Raw genomic sequence first — 14,189 nt, 5'->3', positions numbered from 1 at the left:
CAAGCAGAGACTGAGATTTTAGATGCAGAGAATAGCAATAACCATATAAAGTATTATATTCATAAAGTATCAGAAAGTATTCTAAGAACTAAGCCAACATGGGAACAGAGAAAAGAGATGTTGATGATATGGATGACTGCAATTATGGGTATAGAGAATAGGCAAGAGAGGGCTGGAATTCTCTGGAGAAAACTGGCAAAGGAACCAAGGTACCGGGAGCAAATACTTAAAGAGGGAAAGGTAACAGAATGGGAAGAGGCCAAAAATGCATAAGGACTGCGGGCTAAAAATTGCCTTCCCTACCAAGAATTGATATCAGAGTATAGGTAAAGAGGAAGGAATAAGGGGATCCTAAAAGATCAGCACTGGTAGAGGTTTTAGTAGAATCTAGAAGAGAAGCTGCTGTTAAAAAAGGGATAAATAGTATAGCATATAAAATATTGTATGATAACTATATCAATAAATCAGAGGAGGTTAGAAAGGATTGGGAAGAGGGATTGGACAAGCTATTCACAAAGAAACAATGGGAGGATATATGTATGGCTCTCAAATATGCAACAAAGTCTGGAAGATTTATGATTTTTGCTTAGCTATTTTTATACCCCAAGTAGACTCCAAATAATCATTTAAGAGTGCAAATGTTGGAGGTGCGATGGGAAAGAAAGAGACAATTGAGAACATATTTTTGGGTGTAGTGAAGTGGCAGAATTTAAAAATTCACTGCAGACCACTCTATCAGAAGTACTAGGTGAGCAAATCAGTGTAATTAAGGAAATTATTTTTTTTTATCTGTGATACAGACTCAGAATTGCCTAGACATAGTAAGGCCTTGATGAGTTTAATTCTGGTGGTTGCCAAAAAAGCAATTACTACAAAATAGAAATCAAAGTCTAACTCGGGATTCAATAAAGCCTACACTGTGTACACAATATGTATTCAATAAAATTCTTATCTCATTTTTGTGTTTTCTAGTCACGCAGAAAGATTAGGCTAACTGTACATGTAGTCTACACTTTGTGGTAACCTTTATGAATCCCTGTCAATATTTAAAGCAGCAAAAATATCAGTCGGAAAACTAAAATTAGGAGGAAGGTGTGTGTTATGTCTGTGTTGTCTGTTCCTCAGAACAGTGCACACTTAGTGTAGGCTTTATTGAATCCAGCTCTAAATCAACAGTACTAGAAGTAGTGAATACAGTAACAGAGATAAAAAAAACTGAAAGTGGGATCTTTAGAAAACAGTACACATAAAAATGGATTTTGGGAAAAATACATGCAAATTAATGTTTTGGAAGATAGATGAGGCTGAAGAGAAGGCAGAAATTGAATGAGCTATGTAATGTTCCATATAGATTATATGTGATGTATAATGTTTGCAACTGAAAATATGTCAGCATGGTTTGTTTTTATTTATATAAAAGTATGTTTATGTGTGTCATAAGTCATAATTCAATATAGATATTTCTTGTTCAAAAAATGAATACTGGGGTGCTCATGCTCCATTAAGGTTCACCTCTCCTGATGGTACTTGACTCTATCTGTGATGTGATCTAACACAATGTATGCACAGGCTGTGCTGTGGCAGTGATGAAGAACTACTCATCATGCACACTGACCTGGCCACATGAGTATTTGATCAGCATTGCTTCTCTTTACGTACTCAATGTAAACAGTGCTGCCTTGATCACTATCAAGTACATCGTGTTTATGAATCCACAGGAGGATTTTTTAGACAATTGCTGTTTCGGTTGTTGGTAGTCAGTGACTGCTTCATTTTGTTTGTCAAATCAGTGAATATCATATCAAGATAAATATATACATATATTCCTATCTATACTGCTGTCCAAGTCAGTTTTTGTTTCTTTTTGTTTGTTACATCAGTAAATATCACGTCAAGATAAAATAAATGTTCCTAACCATATTACTGGCCAGATAAGTTTTTGTTTCATTTTGTTTATCTCATAACTAATATTATGACACCAAATCCTACTGTAATCCATACTTGCCTGAACAAACATGGATTTAGTTATAAAGCATAACAAGAAATATAAGTATATTGCTTTTGTCTTGAACTGTCATCCTGTTTTTTTCTTTTCTCTCTGCTGCATCGAACATATTTCCAAGCTGTTAAAAGTTGAATCTAATATAGTATTTCAGTTAGATATTTGTTACCGTTTCTTGGAAAGTGCCATTTTCTTTTCTTTCTACAATTGCTATATATGAAGAATAGGTAAATTTGAATTGTTTTAAACACCTTTATTGAATTATCAGTTGTGACATAGGCACACTTATATTTATATAAAAGTAATCAAGCTGTATTAACAAGTTAAAATTAACAAATATTATGCTTCACATATATTGCTATGTATAGCAACATTACACAAATTATTCAATTTTTGCCCCTTTTCCAAACAAGAAACATCTTTATTAAACTATCACTTATGACATAAGCAATCATACATTTATATGAATGAAAACAAAACAAACCAAGACAATCCTAGCTGCAATCATTTTACATGACAAACCATTCTGACACACTCCCAGTTGCAAACATTATTCATCACTTATAATCTACCCAATCATTATCAAACATTATATAGCTCATTTAAGCCTTACCTTCTTTTACACCTCATCCCTCCCTTGTATGTATTCATAGGTAGGTACTAGGCTATTGGCCCTAGGGCCTATATAAGTCTAGCCAAAAAGGTACCCTGGCTTTCACCACCCAAGAAAATTATTTTCCTGTGCCCCTGTCAAGCAGAGCCACAGAAGTGATCCCCGGGGTGAATTTACTATTTCCCATCAAATCAAGATTTTTCTTGAAGAGCGCTAATGAGGAGCTCTGTTTGACATAGACAGGTAGTCTGTTCCAAAATATGGGAAGTCTCTGGGACAGGAATCTTTTCCTCCAGCATGTTCTGTTTATTGTGGTGACAAAGTTTCGGTCCCTACAGCTTGTAGCTCAGGGGGATTGGGATTTCTTTAAGTGGAGCATGTCCAACAGCTCTGGGTTTGACATAGCTATGTATGTTAGGCAGAGATCAACCCTGAATAGGCGATATGCGACGGAGTAAATCTGGATTTTTTTGAGACGGTCTGCATAGGGCATCTGTTTGAGGCCAGTAATTCTCTTTGTGAGGTATTTCTGTGGCCTTTCTAGTTGTTGTAGATGTTTTGTGAGGTACACACCAAAAGGGGCATTGTACTCTATAATGGGTCTAATGAGTGATGAGTAGAGGGGAACAATGACCTCTTTTTTTCAGGATGAGAAACCTTTTGTGATTAGGTGTGCCACGTAGAAGGATTTCCTGACCACTGTGGCGATGTGATTATCAAAGGAGAGGCTACTGTCCACCTGTGCCCCAAGGCCTCTTATCACACTTTCAGTGTTAAGTAGACTACTATCTATTTGGTAGTTCATGGATACAGAGTTTTTACCAAAGGGGAAGACAATGCACTTTTTAGCATTGAGCTTGAGGCCATGGCTTTGACATCTGGCATCTGTCTCAGTGAGGCGCTTTTGTAGGATGTCCACATTGTTAGGAGCTTTTATTATGGCTTCTAGTTTGCAGTCATCTGCAAACTTCATTAGCCAAAGACCTTCTGTGTTAGCCTGTACTTCAGTGAAATAGATACCAAACACGAGAGGACCCAGGACTGAACCCTGTGGTACTCCACTTGTCACTGGTCTGAAGCTGGATTTGGAGTCTGCTATTTTCACAGTGTGGGTTCTATCCATGAGCCAGTTGTCAACCCATCTTGTGACATAGGGATTTATACCTAGTCTAATGAGTTTAACTATAATTTCAGAGTGGGGGATGGTGTTGAAAGCCTTGGCGAGATCTAGATAGGCTGTGTGAACCACCTTACCCTCATCTATGGCTTTGGTGACTGCTTCAAAGGTTTAGGAGACATGATCTGCCTTTTACAAACCCGAACTGGGTGGGGTCCAGAGTTTGGAGATTACCAATGTCTTTGTTTATGAGTTCCATGATGATACATTCCATTGGCTTGCAGACCAGGCTCATCAGGCTAATGTGGCAGTAGTTCCCGGGGTCCGTCGTGGCTCCCCCTTTGTGGAATGGGATAACCGTTGCGGTGTGTCATTCAGTGGGCACAAAGCCGGAGGTGAAGCTATGATTGAACATGGTATTTAGGTTCTTCTTATTTATTCTTATTCTTCCTACAATTCCCATTTTTTCCTGTGTAGTTTGCTCCTATTTTTTTCTAACGATCTCAATTCCAGTTGTTTTATCTCTTTTGCTATATTCACTACTTCTAATATAGTTGGTTTAGATTTTGATTTCCATTTTCTAGTAATTGCTTTTTTTGGCAGCCACCATAATTAGAGACAGCAAGGTCTTACCATGTCTAGGCAATTCCGATTTTGTATCATAACTCAGAAAAATCATCTCCCTTGTCACACCAATCTGTCCACCCAACATCTCTGACAGTGCATCCCACGGGGAATTCTTAAAGTCCACCAACTCACTGCATTCCCAGAAAATATGTTCCGAATTACCTCTCTCTCTTCCCCATCACACCTCCAACATTTGCTACCTACCTGAGGAAAAATTCTCTGGAGTCTAAATAACTAAATTTGGATTTTAATCAAACAGCAAACAGTGGACAACTGAGATGCCAGTAGCTTTATGTAAGCACAATGAAAACACAGAAATCCCTCTAAGAAACAGTAAACTATCCAATTTCATAAAAAATCATCATCATCATCTTTTGACTGCTCCCATTAGGGGTCGCCACAGTGGATCATCTGTTTCCATTTCTTCCTGTCTTCTGCATCTTGCTCTGTCACACCAACAACCTGCATGTCCTCTCTCACCACATCCATAAACCTTATCTTAGGCCTTCCTCTTTTCCAGTTACCTGGTAGCTTCATCCTTAGCATCCTTTTCCCAATATACTCACCATCCCTCCTCAGCACATGTTCAAACCAATGTAATCTTGCCTCTCTGGCTTTGTCTCCAAACCTTCCAATCTGGTGTGACCCTCTAATATACGTATTCCTAATCCTGCCCACCCTTGTCACACCCAGTGCAAATCTTAACATCTTTAACTCTGCCACATCCAGCTCTAACTCCTGTTTTTTTTGTCGATGCCATTGTCTCCAACCCATATAACATAGCTGGTCTCACTACCCTCTTGTAGACCTTCTCTTTCACTCTTACTGGTACTCATCTGTCACAAATCAATCCTGACACTCTTCTCCACCCACTCCATCCTGCCTGTACTCTCTTCTTCACCTCTCTTCCACACTTACCATTACTCTGAACTATTGATCCCAAGTATTTAAACTCATCCACCTTCGTCACCTCTACTCCTTGCATCCTCAGCATTCCTCTATCCTCCCTCTCATTCACACACATATATTCTGTCTTAGTCCTGCTGACCTTCATTCCTCTTCTCCCTAGAGCATATCTCCACCTCTCCAGGGTCTCCTCAACCTGTTCCCTACTCTCACTACAGATCACAATGTCATCTGCAAACATCATAGTCAACGCGGACTCTTGCCTGATCTCATCTGTCAACCTGTCCATCACCATTGCATAGGTTCATAGGTAGGTACTAGGCTATTGGCCCTAGAGCCTATATAAGCCTAGCCAAAAAATGAATCCTGGCTTTCGACACCCAAGAAAATTATTTTCCTGTGTCCCTGTCGAGCAGAGCCACAGAAGTGATCCCTGGGGTGAATTTCCAATTTCCCATCCAATCATCAAGATTTTTCTTGAGGAGTGCTAATGAGGAGCTCTGTTTGACATAGATAGGTAGTGTGTTCCAGAGTATGGGAAGTCTCTGGGACAGGAATCTATCCTTCCAGCATGCAAATAAGGAAGGGCTCAGAGGTGATCCTTGATGTAATCCCCACCTCCACCTTAAATGTATCCGTCACTCCCACCCCAGACCTCACTGCTGTCACACTACTCTCGTACATATCCTGTACCACTCTTACATACTTCTCTGACACTCCCGACTTCCTCATACAATACCACAACTCCTCTCTAGGCACCCTGTCATATGCTCTCTCTAAGTCTACAGAAACACAAAGCAATTCCTTCTGATCTTCTCTGTACTTCTCCATCAACATTCTCAGAGCAAACATCGCATCTGTAGTGCTCTTTCCCGGCATGAAACCATACTGCTGATCACTAATCATCATGTCCCTTCTTAACCTAGCTTCCACTACTATTTCCCATAACTTCAAGCTGTGACTGATCAGTTTAATCCCTCTGTAGTTACTACAGCTCTGCACATCACCCTTATTCTTAAAAATCGGTACCAAAACACTTTTCCTCCATTCCTCAGGCATCCTCTCACTTTCCAAAATGTCATTAAACAATCTAGTTAAAAACTCCACTGCCATTTCACCTAATCACCTCCATGCTTCCACAGGTATGTCATGTGGACCAACAGCCTTTCCATTCTTCATCCTCTTCATAACTATCCTTACGTCCTCCTTGCTAATCCATTGCACTTCATGATTCACTATCCCCACATCATCCAACCTTCTCTCCCTCTCATTCTCTTCATTCATCAACCCCTCAAAGTACTCTTTCCATCTGCTCAACACACTCTCCTCGCTTATAAGTATGTTTCCCTCATTATCCTTTATCACCTTTACCTGCTGCACATCTTTCCTAGCTCGGTCCCTCTGTCTAGCCAATCAGTACAGGTCCTTTTCTCCCTCCTTAATGTCCAACCTTTCATACAACTCTTCATATGCCTTATCCTTAGCCTTTGCTACCTTTCTCTTTGACAATCCCACTTCTTCTTTGCCAACCTCTTTCTCTGTATACTCTCCTGTACTTCCTCATTCTACCACCATGTCTTCTTGTCGTCCTTCCTCTGTCCAGATGTCATACCAAGCACTTTTCTAACAGTCTCCCTTACTTGCTCTGCTGTAGTTACCCAGCTATTTGGTAACTCTTGACTGCCAACCAGTGCCTGTCTTAACTCTTCCCTGAACTCCACATCACAATTACCCTTTTTCAATTTCCACCATTTGATCCTTGGTGCTGCCCTCACATTCCTCCTCTTCTTGATCACCAATGTCATCTTACAAACCACCATCCTATGCTAACTACACTTTCCCCGGTCACCACTTTACAGTCGCCAATCTCCTTCAATCTGGCCCTCCTACATAAGATATAATCCACCTGTGTGCATCTTCCCCCACTCTTGTTTGTCACCCTATGCTCCTCCCTCTTTTTAAAATACGTATTCACCACAGCCATGTCCATTTTTTTTCCCAAAATCTACTACCATCTGACCTTCTGCATTCCTTTGTTTAACACCATACCTACCCATCACTTCCTCATCCCCTCTGTTCTCTTCACCAACATGCCTATTGAAATCTACTCCAATCACCACTCTCACCCTTGGGTACAGTCATCACGACTTCATCCAACTCATTCCAAAATTTTTCTTTCTAGTCCATTGCACAACCAACTTGTGGAGCATATGCATTAACAACATTCATCATTACACCATCAGTTTCCAGTTTCATAAACATCACTCTATCTGACACCTCCAAAACACTCTTAGCATACTGTTCCTTCAGGATAACTCCTATGCCATTTCTCCTCCCATCCACACCATGATAAAACAATTTGAACCCACCTCCGATACACCTAGCCTTACTCCCCTTCCATCTGGTCTCTTGCACATACAATATACCAACCTTCCTTCTGTCCATCATATCGGCTAGCTCTCTCCCTATACCAGTCATACTGCCAACATTCAAAGTTCCGACCCTCACTAATTTCATAAAAAATAGTAATGTAAAATACCCCAATATGCATGTAGTTGCATTTTGCACTCATATTGCACACTTCAGAAAATAAGCAATAGCATCTTAAATTCAAATTTTGCCTTTCTGAAATACCCTTTTTATTTCTATCAGACCAATCAAATCATCCTGAGATATCATTTTCTCTCAGCAGCCCTATCTATGACTCTTTTGTTCACCAGAACTAAAAATAAAAGGCTGAGGTGCGACACCAAATGGTCTTTGTATCTAAAGGTGCTGGAGAGGCATACCCAACTTTTTCCTAGAACTCAGAAGCTCAGGGGTTCAAACATAGGTTTAAGTGCAAATGTGACAATGTAGGATGTTTTATATTTGCATGGTTGGAATTTACATTATACGCAGGGCTATACAATACCTAATCCAACCCTCCAAATGTTCTCCTTTTTCCCTTCCCTAACTGTTAGTATGTAGGCCACAAATTGAATCATAGGTCACTTGCACCTCAAACAAATGCTGTATCCCCTTACTGCAAACAGATGCTGTATCTTTGCATACACAACACAGTGGAACTCTGGAATACCTCACCTAACTCCTTACTCAATTGAGATGTGTGATTCAGTAGAATGACATGGAGTAAGTGGTAAAAGGTTCTCCTGTGCATTCTTCTCCTGGTGATCAGCTAGCACATTTTCCTGCTAAAATATATATATGACACTCTATGGGTCTATATGCTGTCATGTCTCCGCACCTTATAAAAGACAGAATTTCATATTTTTAAACTTTAATTTGTTACAACCTCTTCTGAATTAGTTAGTTGTTAATAAATTAATGGTATTTTAGAAGAATACAAATGCGCATGTGCGCACATGTGCTCGCATTCACACACACACACACACACACACACACACACACACACACACACACACACACACACACACACACACACACACATACACACAAAAACTCACTGATGTGCACAAGTAAACAAAGTAAGAGGACTTTTAATACTTGGTTTAAATTTCTGACTTTAATATAGCCGACAAAAGAATAATATGTCATACTTTTTTCACAAGGAATATTCACAATGGATCTTTTAGTTCTGCTATGCATGACCATAAATGAGAAAAGGTAATTCTGATCACTGATAAATACTAGATACATAAACAATTATTGAAAAATATATACAGCCGTATAACTTCACAAAAGTTGTATAGTTAGAATGAAACTTGTTATTGTGACTGTTTGTTTTAAGCTTTGCCATAGATGGGAGCTTCTGTAAAATGGAACAAATAAGGCACATTTTTTGTCAAACATACTTTTCTGTAATGAACACAGGGAGTTTGCCACATCACTAATAATACTTTTAAAATGCATACATAACCTGTTCTTTATCACATTTCCTTTTCATCTTCTTCGGTTCCCTAAAATAAGAGTGAAAGTACTGTATGCATATTATTACATATATTTTCCACAGAAATGTTTAATGAGCAGCCAATAAAACTGTGCAGGAGATGGAAAACTGAATTTTATTTAAAAGTACTTTTCAAAGAATTTTGTTCTACAAAATTAAAACATCTTTTGCATAGAAATGGAACCTTGCCTACTATTATAATGCTTCAGTCTCCTCTCAAACAAGGGAAGAAAGTATTAAATCAAGTCCTCGGTGGTCAGGAGAGATTCTTGGCATCTGAGATCAAGAAGGTACATACCACTGGCACCTAATGGTCTGCTGCAGTGGGGGGGGGGGGGCAATAAATATTAAAAAAAAAAATCTGAAAATTACTTCTTCATATTTAGAATCACAGGAATACCACCTCTGTTAACATTGCAAGGTTAGCTTTTTGTGAGCAGACATCTGACAGTTTTCTAGGAAATAAATTTATATCACCTGTGGGATAGGGGATTTTAGAGTAAGAATATAAAATATACAGACAGGTGCAACAAAATTATGGCCCATATTAGAAAGATTAACGAGTCTGGCTAAATTATTATAACAGATTTCTAGACAGCACCATAACACAGTGGTTAAGATTTCTCACACTTAGCTCCAGGTTCGAGGGTTTAGCCTCTTGTTACTGAGTGTTTGACGTTTGTACACCTTCTTTTTGTCTACATCATAAATTCAAAACATTCTCAGTGAATGTCTATTGCATCTGTCTCTCTTGCTCTCTCACGATGTGAGTGTGTGTGTGTGTGTGTGTGTGTGTGTGTGTGTGTGTGTGTGTGTGTGTGTGTGTATGGTCCAGCTCAAGCACTGATCAGTATCATACCTCTTAACCACTTAGAACAAGAAATCTGGGCAAAGCATAACAGAATGGGGGATAAAGGCCCAAAAATAGGGACAAGGTTTAAATATTGCTCTTATAAAATTAGAAAGCAGATAGAATAACAGGTTTTGCATTAGCATGAATAAAGGGTGTGAATTCTGAAACTCAAATGTTTGTCATTATTTTCTGACTTCAATCCTCAATGATTTAACATAAAACCAAAAATGTTATGAAGAACAGGCCAAAAATAAGAGACAAAAATCTGTACAGTCTTCAAAAACGTGGACATTTGAGAGGTATGATCAGTTTCAGCATGCAATGAGTTGATAAAGTGAAATCTTGCAAATGTTGAAATAATCACATATGGGTACTGTAAGATTGGTTGAATTTTTTTCTTTGTTATTGTTGTTGACTTGGAACTCACTGATTACAGCTTGCTGTCAAGTCCTGATTTATCAATCACAAAGAACTAGAAGAATGGGAATGCCACCCCCCCCCCCGAACCCATGTTAGCCTCAATTCTGGTGATTAGAATGTGAAAGAATGGACTGGCATCAACATGTAGTGAGTTCATTGAGTGCAATCTGAGACATGGTAACATAGTCATAGCTAGATAAATACATATGTAGATAAACAAATATATATACATACATATATATGTATAGATAGATATAGATAGTGGGCCTGTCTCCATTTGGATTTGTCAATGGGTGGTTATGCTTGCTCAAACTGGTGGATTTTTTGAAAAGGTCACCAAAGCAATGGATGAAGGCAAAATGGTACACACCACATACCACAATCTAGCCAAAATATTTGACAAAATCCCCCACTGAGTCATAGTAGAAAGCTAAATAAACTGGGAATAAACCCCTATGTCACTCGCTGGATTTCCAACTGACTCACAGATTGGCTGCAGGAAATCTGAATAGGGGAAGTTGTCTCCAGAAAGAGATCAGTCACCAGTGGAGTCCTCCAGGATTCTGTGCTGAGACCTCTCTTACATAGCCTTTACTTTCTGAAGTGAAACTCATACCAAAGGGCTGTGGCTGACTGTGTTTGCAGATGACTTCCAGCTAGGAGCAGTTATTGAATCCTCAAATGACTGAAACATCCTGCAGGAAGGTTTGTCCCAAAAAATAACTAGTGCCAAAATCATGGACTGAAAAAAAAATGCCAGGAAATCAATACTATATCATTTGGGAAGTCATCTATGCCAGGGATCTACCACATTACCAATACACCCCAAAGAGTCGACCCAATTGTTCAGGATTTGGGAAGATATGTGGCCAGTGACTTATCTTTCCACTAATATATGTCCAATGTAATAAGAAAGTACTTTTATATTGGAAAGCTTATAAATAAAAAGATTGTGTCTAGATTTAGGGATGCCATAGCCATCCTTTACTCAGCCCTCATTAGACCACTCATTGAGTACAATGACCCATTTGACATGAATCTGTCCGGACACATGCAAAAACTGGAATATCTTTGTGTAGTATAAAAGACATCCTCTGACCCAATACTGATGAATTTACTGCACATTAGTAAGTCAGATTATATCAGAAATACTTGGTCTTGGTATCTAAACCTCTTCTGTAATACCAACAGGAGAGTTTGGAGGGACAGTTATATCTTGCAGAAGATACCACTGCTCTGGAACAGACTCCTCAGCCACATAAAACAAAGCTCATCCCTGTCCATATTCAAGACCAACTTGGATCTATGGATGGGAAACAGATGATTTACCCCAGACCTGCCCCCTGTATGGGTATATATTAGAAGATATAAGTTTCAAAACTTCGAATCGGATATGGTCGACACCATATGATCGAAATCTTGAAACTTCAAATCTTTTAACGGAGATGTCCGTAAAGCACAGAAAGGGAAGATTTCCCTTTTCTGTACTGTAGTGTGATCTCAAAGATGGTATATTTAAGTAGCAGTGTATGTGGGGGGTGCAGGGGGGCTTGCCCCCCCCTGCTTAGAGCATTTAAATGTATTTTTTTGTAGGTTGTTGTGTTTTATTACATTTTCAATGTTTCAAGACTTTGATTATATGGTGTCGACCATATAAGATTTAAAGTTTTGAAACTTCGATAATGTAATATAGACCCCCCCTGTACTACTAATGGACAAATGCAGCTCCTAAATACTTTGTTACATGCATGGGTCTCCTCATATTATCTTTGGTATGATCCTAATTATTCTTATTTGTCTGTCCATGAAGCTTACCACAATCTGGCAAAAGTGCTGGATGCCATATCTCATGGTTAAATTATACACAACTTCAGAGATCTAAAGTTAACTGAAACCATAATAAACTGTATCCATAACTGGTTACATGGTAATATACAACTGGTAACACTAGATGGATTCCTACCCTCACTGTCTTCTGTCAACAGCAGATTCCCCCAAGACTATTTCCTGGTACCTCTTCTTTTTGATACCTTTTTTCTTGGAAATCAAAAAATGACTCCGTTCTAGCTCAACAAATAAACAGCTGAGTGCAAACAAAGGAGTAGTACCTTATTCCCACTGATAACACCGCCCTTTCAATAGCACTATTATATATGAATGATACATTAGAAATAACCTTTCCTTGAATGTTAAAAAAATGCAGCATGCTAGCATTTGGCAACCCCTTACACCCCAGGATTATACATATGTCTGTGTGTGTGTGTGTGTGAGTGCGCACGTGCGCGCGACTGTATGTACTGAAACTGAATGGATAATTCCACTAAATCCTGCAACAAAATATGTTTCATTTATTACATGTAACATGCTGTACATACTTCAGTTATCCATTTCTTCCTGTTTTATAGATTTGAATTACTAGCTGAATTCATTTCAAAGGGCTGCAGTAATTCTGTAAGCTGTCAATTGAATAGTTTCTGCAAGTGTTTATGTAAGGATTCTTGAATAGCTTTCCACTCTTGTTCAAAGTTTCATTCTTCATTTTCTTTTTCTTCTTTCGGCTTTTCCCGGTTAGGGGTTGCCACAGTGGATCACCTGTCTGCTCATGATTGGCAGTGAAGTTTTACGGTGTCGAGTTGCCAGCCCGGCACCCAACCTTCCACAGAAGACACACACACACACACACACATACACACGCACACACACACACACGCACGCACTCATGCCTAGGGCCAATTTAGAGTGTCCAATCCATCTACAGCATGCCTTTGGGATTTGGGAGGAAAGCGGAGCACCCGGAGGAAACTCACGTGACCACAGGGAGGACATGCAGACTCCGCATAGAAGGCACCCCAGCCAAGGATCGAACCAGAGAACCTCATGCTGTGAGGCGGCAATGCTTACTGCTGCACCACTGCGGCCATAGAACCAGTTAATTTTTTTGTCTTGTTTTAGTGTTGTGTGGATTAATGATAGGACTTGTTACTTTAAAACTGGCCAGGAATGAAATTTTCAGGTTGGCTAGTTGTGGTCTGTGTTTTTAATTTTAGTGAATTACATTGCTATGTATTTAAGTGTGCAGAGGTGTTTCAAGGATACTGCATACACTCATTTTGCATGGGTCTGATTTAAGTGTGCTGGGCTGTTTCAGACATATTGTATGTATATAGTTTGTATGGGTGTGATTTAAATGTGTAGGGTTGTTTTAGTTGCATGTACATATTTTGCATGGGTCTAATTTAAGTATATGGGGCTCTTTTGGGGATACTGTATGTATATATTTTGTGTGGGTCTGATTTAAGTGTGCAAGGTTGTTTTGGGAGTATTGTGTGTGTGTATATATATATATATATATATATATATATATATATATATATATATATATATATATATGGATCTAGGACACTTCACCGAATGCACATTTCACCGAAAGTGAAATTACTGTGCATTTTCCACCGAAAACACAATTCACCGAAACATATTTCACCGAAAATGGTATATGGCCTTGTCCCCACTGTACTGCAACCCTGGAGTTGGTATATTTAGTAGGGGGGTGTGGGGGCGTAGCCCCTCACATATTTTAAATGTATTACACTATATACATGCATACTTGCAATTGGAATCTATTACTCTTATCTAAACATGATATATACTTGAAATATGTGGGGGGCTCCGCCCCGCCCACCCTCCCAATGCTGTGGGCGGTGCCCCCCACCCCCCCCTACTATATATACCAACTCCAGG

The sequence above is a fragment of the Protopterus annectens genome, chromosome 7.part0, assembly GCF_019279795.1.
Source record: "Protopterus annectens isolate FY-2018-M chromosome 7.part0, PAN1.0, whole genome shotgun sequence".
Classification (NCBI taxonomy): domain Eukaryota; kingdom Metazoa; phylum Chordata; order Ceratodontiformes; family Protopteridae; genus Protopterus; species Protopterus annectens.
The sequence above is the reverse complement of the archived record's forward strand: the minus strand, read 5'-3'. Positions refer to the sequence as shown.